A 14,648-nucleotide genomic window follows, 5' to 3' on the forward strand; every position below is an offset into this window, starting at 1 on the left:
TGTATATATCTCAACCAGTTTGACTTCAGTTTAAATTGTTTTGGTTCTGATTAAATATGTGAGCATTGTGAACATATGATTAAAATGTGATCTGAGCTGCCTCCTATTCATTCTGACAGCAGCTATCTAATCTGTGGTCTGACCCAAGATGGCCGCCATGTAGACACATCAGCCTAGCGGCCAGCAGTGTCCAATTGGGCGTCTACGTATATAAGGTCTATGGTGGGTTAACCCTAAATTACTAATTTGAGTCTTAATCATTTCCGGGAGATATAATCACGTTAAGAAAAAAGGTTATGGATTTTACTGAGCAAATCCCTCTTTAAATGTTATTTCCTCAAATATTGTGTTATATTACTCAGATTTGCATTGTGAATGGGTTGAAACACATATCGAATGTTTTTTTTTTTTAATTAGTCAAGCTAATTCCATTCATTCTATATTCTTTAAGATGAACTTAAACCTCTAACCTAGATCTGCAGTGAACCCGGATTCACTGAATCATTCTGATGTTTTTTTTTTTCAACTATTTTATTTGTCCTTTTGTTTCTTTTGTGTGTACATAATTGCTTAGTTTCTTTAATCTTACTTTTGCTTAGTAGTTTAGTTAAGTTTCACTGGCTTAGTAGAGACGATTTGTTGATTGAAATATAGTGATAATTCAGATAATCAGCTTTCTATAGTAGTGTTCTCTGGATGTTTATTCATTTCTGTTAATAAATTCTTGTACTTGAAGAGAAGTTGTCACTCCTTTATTCCATATGTGTGCAGAGTTTGCTGTTAAAAGAATGCTAGTCCTCAAATCACCCTTTCAACTATTGTCCTGATATCAGCTGATATCAGGACAATAACTAACAGACCGAGAGTTATTTATTAAACATCAAATAACTAAAAACATGCGTAATGGCACAACAGCGGACTGGAGCGATGATGACCACAGAGAGATCAGACTGGATGAAGAGATGCAAGACGGGATCGTTCAGGTTTCGGACACCTTCCATCTCCGGCCACCGTAAATGCACCTCGTAATCAGTTGTTGATGGAACACACCTAGTGACAGGTAAGAACAACCACACCACACCACAGGTATGTGGTCCCTGGACTACGACTACATACCTGATGCCTGCTCATTGTATGTGGTGACAAGATGAAAAGATGACCTCTCTGTCAGGTCATATTAATACACCACATAAACCAAAAGTCATATATAACTAAACAGAACATCCTATAAAGTCTTATCACAAAACAGATTTTAGAATGTCTTCAGTTAAATTTATTTTTAAATAATTGTCCTAGGGATCACTTTCAAATGGATATGAGTTTAATGGATAAAAAAAAAAACTTTTATGTAAGTGCCACGTGGAAAATTTTGCAAAATCAAATTAAAACTGGGATTTATGGAGGGAAATAGTGTTTTTGTTTAATGTAAAAAAAAAAAAAAAAAAAACTTGTTCCAGCCCCTTTCTTGCCTCATATTGACTGTGATGACAATTTTTTACAGATGCTGTTTATTATTGAGGGTCATCAACTAGCAGGCCACCGTTGCATTTTAGATTTTCTGATTTACTGGGCATGGCAGGAATCTGAAGAGGAAGAAACCCTTTCCCTTCCTGCTGCTTTCAAGAATAGGAGGTGTGGCAGTCTCTCTCAAATAAACTGCAACACACACAAGCACACACACACACACACACACACACACACACACGAGTGCGCGCGTGTGCATACACACACGACCATCTTTGTTTAATGTACAAAGTGAGGACCATGCCTCGTCTTCCATTGACTTCCATTCATCTTCAAACTTTTCTATGGCCTAACCCTTACCCTAACCACTATGGGTTTATTCCGGACCCTAACCTAAAACTATTTGATATTTCATATTGCTAAACCTAACCTCTACCACAGAATAAAAGTGAGGACTGGCAAAAGGTACTCACTTTACATCAAAGTCCTCACTTTACTAACAAAATTACCAAAACACGTTCTCATTCAGTTGCAAGAAAACGAACCCACACACGTATCCTTGTTTAAAATACATAGTGTGGATCGGGCCTTGACTTCTATAGACTACCATTCTTCTTCAAGCCTTTCTATGGCTTAATCCTAACCTAAATGTAATTGACAACTCAGTGCTAAACCTAACCCTTACTTTACTAGTAGAACAAGCAAAAAATGTTCTCGCTCAGCTTCAAGTACAAGAACACACACAAGCATGTTTGTTCTGTGATTCTGAGGGTGCTAATGCTGAGAGGTAGAAGGCCTGAGCTTAACCTGAAAAGTTTCAGTCTCTGTAACAGAGAGGAATTCATTTCAGCATATGTGTATAAACCGTATCAACGTGTACAGCACTTTATGTGCACATTTGTCCTTTTTGTACAGGCACTTTAACTAGCACCTGCACTTCAAAAGCTGGGATAGTTTTCCACAAAAAGCCAAAAAATATTTGACTTCTCATAGAGCTTTTGTTACACTTTTTCATAGATAACACGCAGCCTTGTGTTGCTGGCTCTGTACGGCGCCTTCACATGGAATTGATTGGTAGACGCCCGTGTAAAGGAAAAGAGGAGTTAGCGCATAAGAAACAATGGGCTACTGTTTGATTAGACTGAGCAAAGACTGTTTATGTAATGTATTCTGATACAACTGCAGGAGTTCCAATATGATCTGTTAATAATGTGCTTCCTTACCTTTGGCATGTTCTCCAAAATGTTTCCAGATCCCGGGAAAAGGGCTTTCTAAGGATCTGAACAATATTGAATTGAATTGCTTTATGTGTCCCCCATGGGGGAAATTTTGTTTCAGCACAGCCCCTCAAGAGAAAGACAAAGTCCAATACCCCAAGTGTACACGTGCATCCAGGTTCTTGTCCCAGGGGGGGAAAAACAAACAGGCACAGCAAGTGTGGTGAGGCATAGAGGAGGAACCGTCTGTCAAACTCCTAAAGTTTGTTGATCACACAACAGTCATCATTATGCAGACTGTGGTTGACTTTTATAGTGCGTTATTGTGTTGTTGTAAGCACACGGGTAGCATCGTACAACCCAAAGCCAAATTCCTTGTATGTGTACACACATTGGGGGTTCTTGACCAAATTTAGCAGGGGGGGGCCAGGGTGGGGCCAGTATTTCTTCACAGGGGCACCGCACAAACGATTGAGGGGGGGGGAACTTAACAGGTTAACATTTCATCGTTGACCATAATATATTAAGTAGGCCAAAGAGCCAATTGTGGCTCTGGAATTGCAGGTTGCAGACCCCTGATCTTTTCTCAATACAGTGGGAGCTTAACAAGGAAACAGCTTAATTTTGAATTGTTATTATTTTGTTATTTTTAGGGCTGGGCAAGTTAACGCGTTAATTTCGCATTAACTCATTAGACTATTAACGGCGATATTTTCTTTAACGCGCGTTAACGCATGTTGCTCACATGCTTTTATTTTGTGAAGGTCTGTTGCTGTGGTGTAGGGGTTTGAATAAGAACAGTAGGTGGCGATAATGCGCCAATAACCTCGCTGTCAGCCCAGCCTCAGATTCAAAGAAGAAGAAAGGTGCTGGCCGGAAAAAAAACAAAGCTGACATGCGGAAGGCGGTGTTTCCCGCAGGACTTTGCTTAGGCGAGGCGGTGAGTTGGCGAACGGAACAAGTTTTGTGCGGAGCGGAGCGGAGCGGAGCGGGGTCTGCATCGACGCCGTCGGTGAAGTCGCTTCTCGTTTCAAAGTATCCATGTGTTTTTGTCTGTTTTTCCCTGACATTCACTATATGCACGCGAGAAAGCAACAACAAAAAACCGCGTGTCAACGTCAAATAAACGCAAGCATATCGAGTTAGCAAGCATTTCAGTTTAAAGTTCTTCCAGCATGGAATATGACAGAAACAAGTTAGTTGTAACCACTGCCAAGTTAAATTTTGGTATTGAACATAAAATGGTAATGCTGCTCCCTGCTGTTACCTCAGAAATTGCCTGTTTTTGGTAGATTTTTTCTCCATAAAGAGAATTCCCTGTCAGTGGCAATAAGCTTTAATTTATTATTATTGCTATTTTTTGTTTTACATGTTTAAGTTGAGCTTTACACTAAATATGTGTTACTGATAAGTGCTACAAATGTTATAACACTTTTGTTCATATGGCAGCAGAACATTAAAATAAAAGTGCTCTTTACACTACTTTTGAATTCATTCTTGGAGTTTGTAAATACAATGCGATTAATCAGGCAAATTATGCGATTAATCGCGATTAAATATTTTAATCGTTGCCCAGCCCTAGTTATTTTATTATTGGGTAAAAACATAAACGAAAAAAAATACAACTGATCCAAATGACCAGTCAATCACGGTATCTTTGTCAGCATTTATCATCCTAAGAAATGTATTATCATGTATTTAGTACAGGGGCCAGGAACGGTTCTACAGGGGCACAGGCCCCTGTTGGCCCCTGTCTAGAACCGCCCCTGTGTACACATACCTGGCAAACAAACCTGATTCTGATTGTGACAAGTGACGCAACGTCTACCGTTATCCACCATTAATAACACGCAAAACAAAAGCCAGTTCATTCCAGCGGGGTAGCGCCTCCGTTAAGGGCACGTTTGTTTTCTACTTTCCAGTGACAAACTCGTCCCTTTGTGCAGATTATCAGCAGAAGTCAGTCAGTCAGAGTCTGATCAGACAGAACAAACCCTGTGAATCCTACCAACAGTGAAACACACGGTGTGCCCTCACAACAGCAGGAGTCCTGCAGCGAGGGCCCCGAAAGGGAGGTCCTCATATAGAGGCTATGGAGAGGCAGGTGGGAGGGGCTGAGCGGAGGACACGCCCACTGTGGGCGTTTCTCCTGCGTTGCATTACTTATTGAGGCAACTCTGGCTTTGAAGGGGCGCTTTTCCCTCGGTTTTTCCCCGAGGAAGAAGAGCGGCTCGTTCGGACTTCCTCCGCCAGGATTTACCGTCAGTCGGACTATAATTAATCCCTCCTAGATCGCCGCTGGTTTTCCGTCTTTCATCCGTCCCGCAGCAGTCCTGGCAAGTTCTAACTTCATGGTTGCAGGGAGGGACGGACTGAAGAGTTGGATTCCGTTCTGCCCCCGGATCCTGCTAACCGGACCTGCTCCCACGGGTAGGTCTCTCCGCGCACCGGGTCGTGTCAGTCTGCAGATGTTTGCGGAGCAGTGTGTTCTGACAGCTGCAGCCCGGCCCGGTCCGGCCCGGTCCGGTCCGGCCGTGGCGGAGCTCTTCATCCTCTGTGCCGATAACAGTGTGATGAAGTTCTGCTCTGAAGGCGTTTGAGCCTGAAACTGTCCAGATGTTCGGGAAAGCCGCCCCGCACCAGCAGATTCAAAGTGCATGAAACATCTGTCACAGTAAACGTCCCGCACTAGAAGTGGAAGAGGGTGTGAGTTATAACCCATTGTCTTACTGATGTATTAATCAGCTCTTGTCATCATAACCATGGTAAATAATGAGTGTGTTTTCTGCCCCTGGCGGACCGACAAAGTAGTGCATGGTCCTGAAGTGGAAGGCAAAGGGATGCATGGCTGAAAATACACATATACTTTTAATAAATCAGAATCTGAAAAGCTCAAACGACCTTTTCACTGTAGTTCCAGCTGCAGGCCTCTCAGGGTAGGCTGTACCTCTACCCGCTTTCGCTGTCTACAAAGTGACCGCTTGCCGGTTCTTCTCAAAACAGCTCCGGCTCAGTCAGACTGGATGGAGACTGTCTGTAGGCATCAGGTTTTAGGTTCTCCAGCGCAGTCTGGACTTTGATTATGCCATTTGACCACTTGAATATACTTTGCAGCACTGGATGTATGGTTGGTGTTGTCCTGCTGGGAGGCGAAGCTCTGCCCCGGTCTCAAGTCTTTGGCATCTTCCAACAGCTTTTCGTCCATCTTTGTATCAACTCTGACCAGCTTCCATGTCCTGGTTGAAAAAAAAGCTTCCCCTCAGCATGGTCCTGCCACCATTATATTTTCCTATGGGCAATGCATATGGTTGGTTGGTCTGCTTTTGCTGGGTGCTTTAATGACTATAAAGCAGGGGTGTCAAACTCATTTTGGTCTAGGGGCCGCATACAGCTTAATCTGATCTCAAGAGGGCCACACGAGTGAACTCATTGCAAGATTAAATAGAACTAATAAAAGTGGACTTGTTGTTGATTTTTATATTAAATGAATTTCACTTTTACACAATATATTATGAATAACCTCAGCGTTTTTAAGAAAAGTATGTGCTATTTCAACAGTACTTTTACTCAGTTAAATCTCTGCAGCTCCTCCAGAGTTACCATGGGCCTCCTGGCTGCTTCTCTGGTTAATGGTGACGGTCAGCCTGTCAGTTTAGCCATATGCTGGAAGGCTTGCAGTTCTTTCATTTTCTTTCCATGAAGGCTTCAGCCGAGCTATGTGAGAGGATTAAACCTTGGGATTTAGTTTTTTTTTTTTTAAACAAACCTCTAAAATAGAGGATCAGCTCTACCATATTTAAAAATAAATCAGAAATAAATAAATGCTCAATAAATAAATAAGCATACAATTAATTGCCAACAAAAACTCTCACAAAATAGAATAATGCAGATTTTCCCATGGTAAGAGTTGTAGTATGATCCAGATGAGGTTATCCATGTGTGCCATGAGTTTGGTGGCCCTACAATGATCTATAGTGCAGTAATTGCTAATTTTATACTTATTCTAATAATAAAATAGGAGAAAGTGTAGGTCTTACTTATCTAAATGATAAAATCAGATTAAAGTGAAAGCCCTTTATCCAAAGCTATTTGATTTATAGAGCAAACAGTTATGTTTAATGGATTTCTTTTGTATCCTAAACCTTGCAAAAGGGACTTTAATGAATATTTTTGGCATTTAGACTTTGGGAAATTCTTCAAAAAAAAGTATTATTTTCCAATCAACTACAGACATGAGATGAGATACACATGCAATGAATTTCATAATAATCCACCTCTCCTTTGGTGACGCTGTTGAATATTTCTCTATGATTATTTTCTGGTGTTGCAACTTGCAGACGGTCCCTAAGCATTTGCGGAGGAGCAAGCTCTGCATAGGGTCCAACGTAATTCTCTCAGCGCGATGGGAGACTCGTTTTGAGGAAACTACGGTTGTAGCTCACTGTCTGCCTTGCGGTGGTTGCAGAGAGGTGTCTGTTTTGTAGAATAAATCATCCGCCGATGAGTTACTGATCTGGAAAAGCCGAATCTGTGAATATCTTTCTAACTTTACCGAAGTCTCGGACTGGAAGCTGTTTATGTAAAAGTAAAGTAAACATTAGAAAGAAATGTTCAAAGGACCACAGAAAAACATTTCAGATGTAAAACGTACAGCGTTCTAATTATTCTTAAGATGTCGGACACTGAACGTCCGCCTGCTGAGTTTTAACATTACTAAACAATGCTTTAGTGCAGGGGAAAGCCATGTAGATTTGACCGACGCAGTAAAATGCTAACCAACCAATGGGCAGAAGTTGACCCCTTAAGACCCGCCCCTCCTCATTTGCATAATGAGGCAGAAATGCATACAGAAATGTAAAAACGACAGGCAGAAAAAAATGGCATCGAAGAAATAAATACGGTAAAAAAAAATACAAAGGAAGAATAAAACAGACAAAAATACTATAACATTCACATAAATAAATACTTAAAAAATAGGTAATTAATAAAGTTGAAGATTATAACGGACAATAAATAAATAAGGTAATTATTACAAAGATGAATAAGTAAAGAAGCTAATTAAAAGATATATATACATTTATGTCTCACTGTATAATTTAATTTCTACCAACATTTATGTGTTTATTGTATTTTTGGTGGCAATTAATTGTATGCTTATTTATTTATTGAGCATTTATTTATTTCTGTATTTATTTTTAAATATGGTAGAGCTGCTCCTCCATACTCTGAGGCCTTTGCAGAACAGCTGGATTTATTTTGTTATTGAATTCCACAAAGCTGGACTCTGTTTAGGTGACATTTGAGTTCTCCTGAATTTTTTATTTTGGAGTATCAGAGTAAAAGGGGCTAGACCAAAATTTCCATCCCACTTTTGAATTCATTTTTGAAAAATTTGCAAACCCTCTTCCTTCCACTCAGAGCTGCGCTGCTTTGTGTCGGTCAGCCATGACGTACTCTGATGTTTGGGGTCGTTCACACAACCTGATAAAAACTGAAAGGGTGTCAGTAGTTTTGTGCAGCTGTATACAAATGTGCAAGCAGTGCGGTAACGATGCTCTTTGCTATTTAACCAGAATTCTTTGATGGTGGTTCAGAGAAAATAAAGCTACTAGTGCAGAACTGCAGCAAATGGTTACCTAAAAATATTGGTCTGCCAATAAATCTGCCCATTACTTTTGTTATTAAATACAGAAGTAAAGCTTTTTCTCTAAGGCTATCGTATTTCAGGATGTGAAATCATCACTCTTCATGCTGAACTGTAATATGTGGAGTTTGTGTGATACAGGTGAGGCATTTCTCCTCTCTGCCCTCTAGCATTCTGGGAATAAAGCTGGGCAAACCTGAGAGACTTCATGTTTGCCTTACTTGACTTGCTCTCTGCTCCGCGATGGTTTAAACAAAGTCCCTGGAAGGTTTGCAGCCTCCTGCTTCACTTCCTGTTTGGCGCTTGCTCTGTATATGTTCCAGCCCGGGTGGATGAGGGCAGTAAGCAGTTGGTATGTTAGTATGAAAACTATGTGGAGCTGCCAGCCGGCTGCAGAATCTGGTGTGTAGGTGAGGGCTCCAGCGCAGAGTGTGAGCGGCTCAGAGTGTCAGACCAGGATGGAGACTAAAAAGGACCTGGATTTGCAGACTGGGTGAAGCAGAAGAATCGTGTTTACCAGCATCGTTGCCTCTGATTAACATGCAGGTTGTTGGTGCGCTGTGCAGCTAGGCAAGTTCTTTTCAGCTCGCTTGCTTTGTGTCACTGATGCTCTTTTCATGTGTTTGTCTGGAGAGTTGGAGCAGCGCCACACAGAAAGGCCCAGATTTAAACCCGGGACCTGCTGGCTGTGAGGCAGCAGCACAGCCAGGCAGAAAATAGAAATTTGGTTTTGACAAAGTGTTAATACGCCGTCTGGTTATATATATATATATATATATTTATATATATATATATTTATATGTATATTTATGTATATAGATCGATAGACATGTGGTACGATAGAAAAAAAGAATAGAACAACAGTTTTCCTTCCATTTGCACTCTAGCCTATCATGTAGGTTAATACTAAGGTCATTACATCCTCCCAACCAATCACAAATGAAGACCCAGGAACGCTCCATCACCAAACTCCGCTCCCTTCAACGACTTCAGAGAGCACGTGCTCTTTTTTCCTTTTTAAAAGCTTGCAGTTTTGGTGAAAAGTTTGTTGAATAAAGGGCTTAGTTTGAATTAAGCTTTTGCGCTTTTTAAATCCAAAAATAGGTCATTAAGCAACAGCATAAAATAGCCAGAACTGCACTTTTTTAATAATTGTAGATATCGACCAATATGATTTGCATTTTATGCCCTAGGGCAGGTATAAATCTGTTCGTGTGTGCAGGTATCTGCTGCGTACAGCCGTCTGTAGATCTTCCCACATGCCTTTGGACTGTCTGGACCACTCTAATCTTGTGTCCGTGGAGCCATTCTGTGGATGTGGATTTATGCTTTGGGCCGTTGTGCTCTTGAAGGAAGAAGTTACTCTTCATCATTAGCATTCTAGCTGAAGCCGGAACGTTTTGTGCCAACGTTGAGTGGTATTTAGACTTTTTTGTAAAAAAAAGTCCACACACCACACCGGTTTTATCCTCTCTACACTGCTACCAGTCAAATTTAGAATATCTTTTAAAATTTGAATCTTGACTTTTAGAGCCGTTAATGGCCCCCAAATACATCACAGAAATGTTGATTCATTCTCCTTCTGGCCGCACTCTTTGGTACTCAGCCCAGATCCCCCTGACGGTCCCTAAGACCTGGTTTAAAATCTCAGAGTGACCTGCCCTTTGAGGCAGCAGCCCCAGACTGTTCAATGCCCCGCTCCTTTCTCTCTATGTAGCCAACTCTGTTCATTACTTTTAATAAGTAGTTTTATTCAAACAAGCTTTTAGTTAAATGTTCTATTTATTCTTTTCATTAGCTCTGTTGTTACTTTCTTTTTTATATTAAGCCTTCTCTTGGATCTATTTTACTTGTAATCTGTAAAGCACGTTGTGTTTTTTTTTTATCTATGAAAGGTGATATAAAAACAAAGTTACACATTGATTAAGGTCCCCATTGAGAATAAAGGGACCAAAACAAGACACGGCCACTGGCGTGATTCACAGGTGTTCTCTTAGAGATGTAAAGAGTTACTTGTTAATCAAATTCCAATGGAAGATGTTGCTTTATGATGACTTTTATTTGGAATAATTGTATTTACCTTTTTTTTTTTTGTTGTTACTTTTTCCATAAACGATTGAAGAGTTTAAGTTGTTGAGGTTGTTGACGACGTTAAAGTTGGAAATAAGGATCAAATAGTGAATGACTTTCTTGTTTTTTTTTACACTACAAACATCTCTGGACTTTGTTATATCCACTTTATGTAGCTTGTGGGAATTTTCCAATGCTTTATTCAATTCAATTCAATTCAATTTTATTTATATAGCGCCAAATCATGAAACATGTCATCTCAAGGCACTTTACAATGGTTTACTTTATGCGGCTAATCATACAGTTTGAAAGCAGCTGTTCCGATGGTTGGAACATATCATTCTTGGACACGTTTTCGGACGTCGCCAGACAAACTTAAAGTAACATTTTGCGATCGGAGATGTTCATTCAACATTTGCACCTTTCCTCATATTTCATTATGGTAACACATAACAACAAAAAGATCCCTGCTTATCTCCACGGCCTGAATGTCTGCTACTCTTGGACCTCCGTTGCTCTGAAGATCTCCGAGCATCTTTGCCCTCTGCTCGCACAGATGCAGTGTTTGCTTTATAAACAGCTCCAGCTGTCGGTTGGATGCACGGGGTTGTATTTTATGGTATATTCGCTGAAATCCTGCGACTGCCTGGGAAGGCGGCCGCTGCGTCGCCTGATCACGTGCGAATCTTCTGTGTAAAACAACAAAGACTCAGCAGCAATTAAACAGGCGCCTGTATGTGTGTGTTCTGTGTATTAATCATGTCTGCATAAAGCTGGCACCGTGCGCTGCTCTGCCCCGCCGACTCCTCCCTCAGCCACATGCGTGTGCTCTGCGTGCACATAGCGGCGCGTTGAGCTCCAAGCTGAGGGACAGACGCTGTAATGAGACACTTGGGCGAGGGCGGCCAAACAGTCCTCGTTTTGTTTATGAGCCTCATAAGATGATGAATGTCATTTACTGTCTCCTTCTACAGCCTCAGTGTTCAGGACGTTCATGGGGCAAGCCGATCTCTCTTTGCTTTCTCTTTGTTTCCTGCTGGGATTTCTTCATTCTTGCACAAACTTTTGCAGCATGCGTAGTCGAGCGGTAACTTACCAGAAGAATATCCTGTGAACAGGGGATAACGAGACACGTTACAGGTGAACATAGAGCCCAGCGATATGTCATCAGGTCATGTTAGAATATGTGGCTGATGGCCAAACTGATGCTCCTATAATGCTGCACCACTGCTAAACCAACCAGCATAAAGCCTGGAGTAATGTTTGATCTACTTCCACAGTTCATAGTTGGAAGGATTGTTTTGCTGATTGTTGGAATATTTGTCTGCACAATTGTGAAGAGCTTTTTTCATACAGTGGCTCTAGATATTCTTCATACCCCTGTTAAAACTGTCTCCTCTCATCTGCTGTGCAATGCTTAACACCACTGCATCAGATTGCTTTGCTTTGCACTCGCATCTGCTGACCCCTCCCTGTGATTTAACATGGTCTGCCACATGGCAGCTAGATTTAGGGTTGTCAAAATGATTCATATGTTACATTGACTGGATTTAAAAAAAAATATTATTTGAAGATAATGGGATTAAATATTTTTTCCAGCATGAGTATGGAGTTTAAAAACGTTAGTATCGCAACAACCCTGGCTAAGTTCCTGTCGATTTCCTCTTCGTTATCGTAATAATTACAATAAAAAGTTGGATAAAGACCATTACTTTTGGGGAAAAAGAACGTAAATATGTTCATTTTCGTTTTATGAAGAAATGGCAAGTGGACAACGATTTACACCGTTCTCAGCAATCCGCTTCTGCAGACGTTTCTGTGTGGCAGACGGACTTTGCTCCAAAGACATGACTGTGACTCATTCAGGCATGTGATCTCAACTCGGAATTGGCAGCTGTGATTACGGCCCTCAGTATAAGCTGTTAACGGATCATGTTAAATAAAATAAAATGAAAGAGCAAATCTAAATAGTTGGTTATGAACCGTGTTTGTCTGAGGATAAACCGGTGAACAAAAATTAACCCACAGCCACCACTAGCTCACGCTGATCCCAGGACACACACACCAGGTAACACACACACACACCAGTGAAAAACGTAGGTGAGAGTTGGAAATGTGAGAAACTTGGAGAAACATGATGTTGAAAAACAAAATGGGCATTTCTCTAAAACGGACACAAAGACAAGATGGAAACCAACCAGAAAGACTGCCAAGAGGTTGACACCCAGCCCATAAGTGTCTGCTGTATTCATGAAGAAATTTCGCACAAAGGAAACATCCAAGCTTAGCTAACATCTCCAAAAACCGTAATGGGAATCCTGTTGTGGTTTGATGGAACCAAACCAGAACACTTGGCCACAACTCCAAGAAAAAGGTGGGTCATGAGATGAGTAACAGTTCCAAATACCAGGAAGTCTGGAGCCAGAACCTCCAGGTGTCTCCTGGAAAGATGAAGATTCACATCGAGTACAAACATACGTTGAAACCAACAAAAGAAGGATTTATTGAGAAGGAAAATACCTTTTGGAATGGCCAGAGTCCAGAACTAAATCTTACTGGACACCTGTGTTGTCCCCTGAAGAAGACCGTGGAGAAGAGACGACCTCGCCATCTGGTAGGTCTCTTGAATCTTTGCAAGACGGAGATGGCAAATATGACTAAGTCAAGGAGCGGGATGCTGATAGACTCTAGCCAAAGGAAACTGAATGTTGAAATTGAATAAAAAGTAACAAAGTAGTCTTTTTATGTCTGCATACCTGCACATCTAAATCAGCTCTACCCCACGGGACACTGAAAAAAAAAAGAAAATGTGGCTCTGAGACAAAGATTAGATTCTGATCTGGGCGTCCCTCCACTTCAGCATCATTATTTTTTATCAAAATTGTCAGTGGTGGGCAGAGCGGATGACAGAGCTGTAAAAGTAAGAAAACCGCTACCGCTTAATGTGAATTAAATTTCAGCTTGCTTTTATTTTATCTTAAGATTTTATTAATCCGAGTCAGTGCTTCCTGGACAGAGCTGGCTCCTTCTCTCCTTATTCCATGTTGGAGCACGTTCAACCCTTTGAGTGCACAGTACAGCCTGGGCCTTTTCAACTTGACGTTAGAGCGGCATTATTACCAACCGTGTTCCAGGACGATAATAGAGTATAAATTAAGTACTGACTTAAAATGCTGCAGCCTCTGTAATGGCCTTGTCTACCTTAATTTTTAGCATGGATCTCAGTATGTTCAACAACAAATGGTAAGGTGGCGTAGGACCTCTAAAAACAAGAAGTCTAATTTAATAAAGGATCCTGGAATAGCAGGCGGAATAATTTTATAGGCCAACAAATCTGTTGCACCCGTTTAAGAGATTAGATCATCCTGAAGACCTATGTATGTTTTTTGTGACAAAGGTTCATCTCTACCCATGTTGATACACGTCTAAAGGCCCATTCATACCTCACGTAAAAGACGGATACGGATACGTATGGAGCGTTTCATACGTTCTAACCGTCGATTTCGTCCGTATTTTGACACGAAAATTGGGACCTTACAATTACGGACGAAACGGATCAATACGGAGCAATACTACCGGAAAAGGTGGGGGCGCTATTGAGTTTGTAGTACAAAATGTCAACAAAATCACGAAGAAGGTTAGAATTCTGGGCTTTAAACAATGGCGGGATTCGAGGAACGACTTGCGGAGCATGTCCGCAACTACACACATTTATATGATGTGTCGTGTCCGGGGCACAGGGACAAACAAAAAGTTTACTTACGGAGCAAATACAACAAAATCACGTCTTGGACCGTCGCCATGTTTGATCAGTGACGAATCATTGGCGCCCAGCACTGCCACCTACAGGAAATATTGGTTATTGCGCACCTCAACGGACGGAGGTATGAAGGAGTCAACGGATAGAACGTACGGACAGAAATATGGACGTGTAGGCCAAACGTAGGGTATGAATGGGCCTTAAGGAGATGACAGAACTTAAGGATGCCCGGCAGCTTGTAGGGGCTTGTAGATCTCTCTGCCAAGCAATAAATGTCAGTGCTGTCTTTCTGGAAAATGAACGTAAAAGTCTTGCAAATGTAGCTGGCTAGAAAGTTCAGTTTTGTTCTAATGTGACTAGAGCCCCTTCTTCCTCATCTTTGCTGTGTTTGTTCCCAGTGTAGTTTGTGTCCCAGTGAACACAGGGATTTCTTTCTTTCAAAAAGGCCAGATTTTTGGAGCACAAAACAGTCGTCAGAAGAGCTGACTGACAT

General features: G+C 41.2%; 1 protein-coding gene across 1 annotated transcript in view; it reads left to right on the plus strand.

The window, feature by feature from the left end:
* The first annotated feature begins 4,854 nt into the window (after window positions 1-4,854).
* LOC105917056 (fibroblast growth factor receptor 1-A) overlaps window positions 4,855-14,648 on the plus strand; it is a 29,483-nt gene continuing 19,689 nt past the window's right edge. The window contains exon 1 of the mRNA XM_012851742.3: window positions 4,855-5,111. The gene's annotated coding sequence lies outside the window, so the exon portion shown is untranslated. The remainder of the gene's footprint in view (window positions 5,112-14,648) is intronic.

This window comes from Fundulus heteroclitus, unplaced genomic scaffold, assembly GCF_011125445.2.
Source record: "Fundulus heteroclitus isolate FHET01 unplaced genomic scaffold, MU-UCD_Fhet_4.1 scaffold_81, whole genome shotgun sequence".
NCBI classification, from domain to species: domain Eukaryota; kingdom Metazoa; phylum Chordata; class Actinopteri; order Cyprinodontiformes; family Fundulidae; genus Fundulus; species Fundulus heteroclitus.